Source organism: Zonotrichia albicollis, chromosome 2 (genome assembly GCF_047830755.1).
Source record: "Zonotrichia albicollis isolate bZonAlb1 chromosome 2, bZonAlb1.hap1, whole genome shotgun sequence".
Taxonomy (NCBI): domain Eukaryota; kingdom Metazoa; phylum Chordata; class Aves; order Passeriformes; family Passerellidae; genus Zonotrichia; species Zonotrichia albicollis.
The window spans coordinates 90,399,995-90,408,113 of NC_133820.1; positions in this window are offsets into that span (position 1 = coordinate 90,399,995).

Sequence of the window (8,119 nt, forward strand, 5' to 3'; positions counted from 1 at the left end):
AATGCCCACCGGCAGGCAGAAGTGCTGAGGATCACTTTCACAACCCTCGGGCGGGACAAAAGCAGCAACAAAACTGAAGAAATTCAGAGGAAAAAACCTAGCCTTCCACCAAAAAAAAAAACAAAAAACCCCAAACTTCCCCAAAAATCCCGTGAGCCATTCTCGTCCGATCAGGGAGCTGGGAACAGCCCGGCACCGAGCCCCGCTCCCCGCATGCCCTCCCGCTGCTCTCCCGCTTTGGGCACGGGATCCGCGCTCACGCCTGGTGACAGCGGCGTCCCCTCGGCTGCGGGGCTGCGGCAGCTCCCTGGACGCGCCTGCCGCCCGCCGCCAGCCCCGCCGGGACCGGGACGGGAGGGGACGGGACAGGAAGGGATGGGATGGGATGGGATGGGATGGGATGGGATGGGATGGGATGGGATGGGATGGGATGGGATGGGATGGGATGGGATGGGATGGGATGGGACGGGATGGGACAGGACGGGATGGGATGGGACGGGACGGGACGGGACAGGACGGGCGCAGCGCTGTCTCTTCTCTCCCCCGGCGGCGCGGACCCCGAGGGGCTGGGATGCTCAAACCCACAAGCACAAAGGGAGGTCAGGGGCTCCAACCTGAGTGCCGCGGTGCCGCCGCCTTCTTCTCTTCCTCCTCCTCCTCCTCCTCCTCCTCCTCCTCCTCCTCCCGCCCGACTTTTGGGGGGCAGCGAGCGCGGAGCCTCCTGCCAGCGTCCGGCACCGGGGCTCCCCGGCAGTGTGAGCGCCTCCCGGGATTCGCTCACACTATAAAAGCACCGTGAGATTTGGGGTTTTTTTGTTTGTTGTTTTTTGTTGGGGTTTTTTTCCTTAGGGTTAGTAAAACTGTGTTCTTTCTGGGTGGGGCTTTTTTTTTTTTTCTTTCGGTATGTGAGAGGCACGCAGCTGCCGCGGGGGATATTCTCAGTAGTGGCTGTTCTGGAGAAGATAAATGACTGTACCTGCGCGGCAATCGCTCCCGACATCTGAACCGACTTGGGGTTTTACTCTGAAAACTTCTACAGGGATGCAAAATGCAACCGAACGACGAAAACATCTTCAGCCCTGGTTCACGTGCGGTGCGGAGTGCTCAGCCCGGGCACACGCACATGGCCACGGCAGCACGATCGGATCGCGGCAGCTTTTACAATAAATTGTGGCACATGTTCGAAGGAGCTTATTGTGCCTGTGCCCAGTGCAAGCCATGCTGTGCCTCTGGTGAAGCCCAGATTTGCCTCTCACACACACATAGAGACATCACCAGGCACGGCTCCTTAGCACAGAGACCGAGTTGAATGAAACAATTTGCCCTCAGTGGAAAAATATTTTTCTTATTAAGATGACACATCGTGCAGTGAAAGTGTGGCAAAGCCCCTTGTCCCAGCTAGAACTCTCACGGTGGGCTCTGTGCCCACAGAGTGCTGAGCAGTGGAGGGCTGCGATTTATCCCTCAGCCCTGCATGTGTGTGTGTTACAGCACGGAGGGCTGTGATTTATCCCTCAGCCCTGTATGTGTGTGTGTCCTGCAGCATGGAGGGCTATGATTTATCCCTCAGCCCTGTATGTGTGTGTCCTGCAGCATGGAGGGCTGTGATTTATCCCTCAGCCCTGCATGTGTGTGTTACAGCACGGAGGGCTGTGATTTATCCCTCAGCCCTGTATGTGTGTGTTACAGCATGGAGGGCTGTGATTTATCCCTCAGCCCTGTGTCCTGCAGCATGGAGGGCTGTGATTTATCCCTCAGCCCTGTATGTGTGTGTCTCACACCATGGAGGGCTGTGATTTACCCCTCAGCCCTGTATGTGTGTGTCCCACAGCATGGAGGGCTGTGATTTATCCCTCAGCCCTGTATGTGTGTGTCTCACACCATGGAGGGCTGTGATTTATCCCTCAGCCCTGTATATATGTGTGTTACAGCACGGAGGGCTGTGATTTATCCCTCAGCCCTGTATGTGTGTGTCCCACAGCATGGAGAGAGCCCTTTCCTTCCCAGCACTTCCCAAATGTTTGCAGAAGTGCAGCCTGCCCTGTGGCCAGCAGGATGGCCTTCCCCATGGTGGCTTTTTTACCGGAGACCACTAGGGTTTTCAAATCCCAAGAGGAATTTTTATGCTTTTTTAAATGGTTCTAGAGTTTGGGGTTTTTTTTGTGGTGATGGTGATGATCTTGCTAGTGTCTGGTTTTATCCCTCAAAAAAAATCCTAATAAACCAGGAAATTCCCATCATGGGGCATTCAGGATGCTACTGAAAAACTGAAGTCAAGAAATACAAAGGTTAAGATTACAGTTAAGCTAAACTTCCATATTTCCCTCTGGGTCAGTAAAGCTCCACTAATTATTTAATTGCATAATATTTCTAATGTTTTAAAACAGTGACATTAAACTTAGTACTAATCTGTGTACTCATGTACTGTGAGTCATCTGTATGGAAATTACACATTATGGTCATGAATTTACTAGAAGTTGAAGGTACCTAGCAAGAGTAATAGTGAAAATTGGCTAACAAGCTTATCTATTAATGAAGATTCTTTTGTTGCTCGAGGGTTTATATTACACAGAGGGAAAGGTCAGCTAATAACAGAATAACTGCTGAGTAAATTATTAAAAATATTCCCTAGTAAAATAGGAGTAAAATAGGGGTTTTCTACTTGCAGATCTGTCAAGAGTTAAGCTAATCAGACTTGAGTGGGGCTCGAATATTCTTGAGCTGTTTCACTATGATGGTGAAAGCAGCCAATGGATTTAACATTAGAGAAGTGTTGCTTCTACAGAAATGCTGAGCCCACCCCAGCGGGTGGACCCAGGACCGTCCCTTCCCCTCCCAAAAGCACTGCAGGACAAACAGGACAAACAGGACAAACAGGACAAACAGGACAAACAGGACAAACAGCTGCAGCTCAGACAGACAAACACCGCTCCCATCGATCCGGGGCTCACTGCGGCACCGCCGCTGCAAAGCTCCTGCCCACCCTCATTACAGGAGAGTTTTGTCCCCACAAATTAACACCCTAGAGGAAATACATTTGGATGAAGCTCAGCAAAATCCGCTGGCTTCCACCCAGGGGCCCGCAGCGCCTCGGGCCGGCATCACCCGAGCGCGGCAGGGATGGACGGGGAGGTTTGCGATGCAAATTCGCGCCCGGGACTTTTCCGAGCAGTCAAACAAGGCCCTTTGTACAGCCCCTCCCGTCCCCGGGGCTCACCGGGCTCTGAAAGGAGAGCTGCAGATCCCGGGAGAGGAATCATGTGCTGCTGGCCCAGAGCTGCCGCCTGCCTGGGCATGGGGGCTTCCCATGGAGCCCACGGCAGCGGGAAGTGCCCGCGCTGTGTAAAGGGGGCCTGGATACAGGAGGGTCGGTGGGGCCCCAGCCCCTCCTCCCCAGAGGAGGAGGATGACCCAAGTGGCACCACTAGCCTCAAAAAAGATGGAAGAGCCCAAACTGCTGGGTGACAGCCGTGTCCCGGGTGACAACTGTGCCCAGGGCCTTGGGAATAAGACAGAGGGAAAGCAATGCTCTCCACCTGATTTTATTTTTCTTTTTGCAGTGCAGAACAAAGGAAGTGGGTTCTTCTTTTGTGCAAAACACGCTCCTGCCCTGTGTGCAGCAGGTGCTGTGCTACAGGAGCGCAGCCCAGCTCCACCCGTTTGCACGGCTCCAGCACGGCTGCAGCTCCCTGCCCTGCACAGCAGCAAGGCCCTTTCCATGGGGCAGGGCACTGGGGGAGCCTCTCCCACCTGTGGGGATCCACTCCCTGCCTCTGCAGCCCTGGAGGAGCCAAAAGGGGATCTCCCCTCAGACAGGGTAGAGAAGCCCTGTGCAGCCCAGTTTGCAGCCATCTCATTTAGGAGACTCTGCTCTTGGCTGAGCCCAGTGGAATGCAGGGTGGGATTGGAGCAGTGAGGTTCCACTTCTAAGCTAGGTCCAGGCTTTCTTCTCTTGTGTCCATGTTTGCATAAAGACACCTCCCTGGGCCTGGCAGGGAGCAAGCAGAGTCCCACAGCCCAGGGTGAGCAGGACCTGCTGTCCCGGGGTGTCCCTGCTGCCAGGGCACAGGGGACACCTCTGGGGGGTCCTGCCCAAACACTTGGCATGGAGGGTGTCTCTCCTGAAATGTGCACCATAGTCCTTAACCATGGCATGTCTCCAGCCAGGTCCCTGCCTGGCAGCCTCCACATGCTACCTCCAGAGCCAGATGTTGGGTATTTCAGAACAGATGTGCGCCTCAGAGTCACTGTGGCTCTTCTCACACCATGCTCAGGGCACACCACTCTCTGCCATCCCATGAAGGCTCCCTGCAGCCTCCTTTTGCTGCTGGGGACATTTCCATGGATGTTCTTCCCAGCCCAGCAGAAAAGCCAGGCTGCAGCTCCTCTGGGACCAGGTCCTTGAGGCCACAGCTGAGCCCGGCCCTGGTGGCGGCTGCGGCCGGCGAGGGAAGCTCAGGAGGAGCTGGAGCTGCACCTGCAGGCATGTGCTGAGGCTCCATCACTGTGCTCCCTCCAGGGCTGCTGCTCAGCACCTCAGGTAGCTGTTTACACCTGCTGGGATTTCCCAGAGTTGAGAGATGATTTGGAGCTGGACTTTCTGAGGGCAAGGCAGCACAACAAATGAGGTAAGAGCCCCTTGACAGAGAGACAGCAGGAAGTTTGCGCCTCCTCTTTCCATTGTATCATCATCTCCTCTCCCTTCTTGCTTTCCCCATTGGCTTTGGTTACATTTTCTGTCTTCTAGTGCAAAACATTTTCAGGAAGCTTTGAGTGTAGACACCAAAATCTCCAGATGCTTTCAGTTTTGGTGCAACAGGCAGGGATTTTCCACAGCTCAGCCCCTGCATCCCAGGTCACCATTATTCATCTGGCAGAAGAGCAGAAATTAGGAGAATCCCTGACTTTGACATTCACCCATTCAGTAACAGCATCTGCATGGGGAGGATAATGTTTTAGAGGCTTTAACTTGATATGATGGGAATTGTAGAGGAATAAAAATCTAAAGATTCCTACCAATTTGTGATAAAAATCTGAAGAAAACAATTACTGGAGTTTTGATTTGTTTGAGACCTAATCTGGCCCTAAATCTAAGTGGGAAATACTGAATTACAAAGCAGCTGAAATCTGCTTCTGCATATGACTGATTTTGTTTTGCACAGGCAGCACCAGCTCTGGAAATGATGGGGCAGCACCAAGTCACGACAGTCAGAGAGGTGGCACAGCTCATTTCAGCATCCCAAGCAGTGGAGCACAACATGGCAGCAGCTTTGGGAGCTGCTTGGTTCCACATTCCCTTCACTCCAGCCCCAAAATGTGGGCATGGAGCCCTGGGGGTGAGCCCTGCAACCACCACTATTTCCATGTGCCTGTGGCTTTGTTAAGCCTGGCTGCAGAGGGGGTAGCTGTGCTAACAGGGACAGCTCTTGGTCAGGAGGGTCAGGGCACCTTAGCAGGAGAAATTCACATTCTAAAATAACTTCCTCCAGTGAGCATGAAACACACTTTCTCCCACGCTGTGCTATGACTTAGAAACTCCATTTTGCTTTTGCAGGAATAAGATGAAAGTTTTCTTGGTATCTGATTTCTGTGGTTAAAAACAACGTTTAAATGCTTATTAAAAAAACACAATCATAAGGCAAATTTGGAGAACTAAAGTCCTATTTTTATCTGGTTTTTTCTTTTTCCAGGGCCACAAGTGCTATATGTGCACACACAAATTCATAACGTACAGCTACAACATGAGCAAAACACAACCGACACAGAAGATGATCACAAACCACAGAAATGAGTGTGTGTGATGGAAAATGTGCCAAAAATGCACATCTTTATTCAGTCTGGATATCTGTGATCCTATACAACAATTTTTTAGGCAGGGCACCCTCATATTCTGTGACTTGTGAGTCTTTTCCATTTATTCTTTGCGGTCAATGTTTAGGCCGTGTTATGGCCAGGTTTTGGCAGTGTTTAACACATACCAGGGAAATCCTGGGGCAAAAATTAGCATCTTCATGAGCATTGCCATGGGGTGCTCTGTTCCATGCACCAATGCCTCAGAGAATCAGAGTGGAAGGCTGGATGGGACCTCTGAGGAGCAGCTGGTCCAACCACACTGCTAAAGCAGACACCCAGACCTGACTGCCCAGGACTGTGTGGAGACATCTTGTGAATATCTTCAAGACACAACCTGTCTGGGCAACCTGTGCCAGTGCTCCCTGCCCTCACTGTGAAAAAGTGTTTCTTGATGTTCAGACAGATCCTCCTGTGTTTCAGGTTGTGCCTGTTGTCTCTGATCCTGTCACTGCACAGCACTGCACAGAGCCTGGCTCTGTCCTGCTTGCACCCTCCCTGCAGGAATTTATACACATCACTGAGATCCCCCTGAGCCTTCTGCAGGCTGAGCAGTCACAGATCTCAGCCTTTCCTCTCAGGAGACTGCTTCAGTTTCTTCATCATCTTTGTGTCCCTTTGCTGGGCTCTCTCCAGTATGTCCATGTCTCTGTGTACAGGAGAGCCCAGAACCAAACCAGGATTCCAGCTGTGGCCTCACCGGTGCTGAGCAGAGAGCAAGGATCATCTCCCAAAGCTGCTGGCAACACTTTGCCTAAGGGACCCCAGGATGTCATTTCCCTTCTATGCCACAAGGGCACATTGGTGCCTGGTGCTCAGCTTGGTGTCCACCAGGATCCTGAGGTCCTTTCCTCTGCAGAGCTGCTTTCCAGCAGGTTGGCCCCCAGCCTGTACTGGTGTCTGGGGATGTTCTTCTGTACATGCAGGATTTTGTGTTTCTCCTTGCTGAACTTGATGAAATTCCTGCCAGCCCACTTCTCCAGCCTGTGAGGGTCCCTCTGGATGGCAGCACGACTCTGTGCCATATCAGCCACTCTGTCCAGCTTGGTGCCATCAGAAAATGTGCTGGGGGTGCCCTCTGCCACTCTGTCCATGTCATAAATGAGGATATTGAGCAGGACTGGAGCCAATATTGGCCCTTAGGGCACACAAGGAGTTCCTGGTTTCCAGCTAGAACCTGTCCTGCCCACCCTCACCCTCTGGGCCTGCCTGTGCAATTTCTAACCCACCCCAATACCTCAGCTTTGTCTGCTGATTTATCTACCCAGCATTTGCATGTGAGAGAGCAGGGTGCTCTGTGCTTTATTGTGGGAAAGGAAACAAACCTCAGAGAAGTTACCGTGAGCAGTGAATAGCTGGAGATCTTGGCACTTCATTTTTTTTGAGTGGTTTGTTCTTGCTTGCTTGCTCAAAGGGTGCCTGCAACAGGTGCAGAGGCAGCCCCAAGCACTCAGCACCTCTGTGTGTGTATTTCCACCTCCTCAAGCTCTGATCCTGCAGAGTCCTGTGGCTTTTGGGGGAGGGTGGGACCAGCTTGTTGCGGAATAAAAACATTTGTTAATGAAAACCTTTCTTAACAAAGGTGGTGATCAGAGTGAAGTCTGGCTTTTGTGACTATTGCAGCCTAGACTGGGTGAGGGCAGAGCCAAGAGACAAATCTGTTTGCCCCACAGCAATGATTCACCCGCAGAGTGGCCCACGCAGCACCGAGCGCGAGCAGGGCGCAGTGCTGGGAGGAAGCAGCCAGAGCTGCCACCCAGCCAGAGCTGCCACCCAGCCAGAGGTGCCATCCAGCCAGAGCTGTCACCCAGCCAGAGGTGCCACCGAGCCAGAGCTGCCACCGAGCCAGAGCTGCCATCCAGCCAGAGGTGCCACCCAGCCAGAGGTATCACCCAGCCAGAGGAGCCATCCAGCCAGAGGTGTCACCCAGCCAGAGGTGTCACACACCCCTGCACGTGCTGTGTGCCTGCACATTCCTGGGCTGCCTTGGGACACACACTCCTCATGCAGGAAGGTCTCCATTTATAGGCCCAGAACTTCTACATGGCTGTCATAGATGGATAATGAGATGACTGGCTCTTGCAATTAAGGGATAACTATTGTGTGAATATTAAGAAAAGCTTTAGTGATGTATAGTTGTGTTATTGGGGTTTAGGTGCTCTCTGTTCTCCCCAGAGTTCCCTTTTCCCCCCTGTACTGCTGCCATCAGACAGCCTGGGCTGTCTAGGACAGGTAAAGAGAAGGCTGCACTTGTGTCCCTGGCATGGGA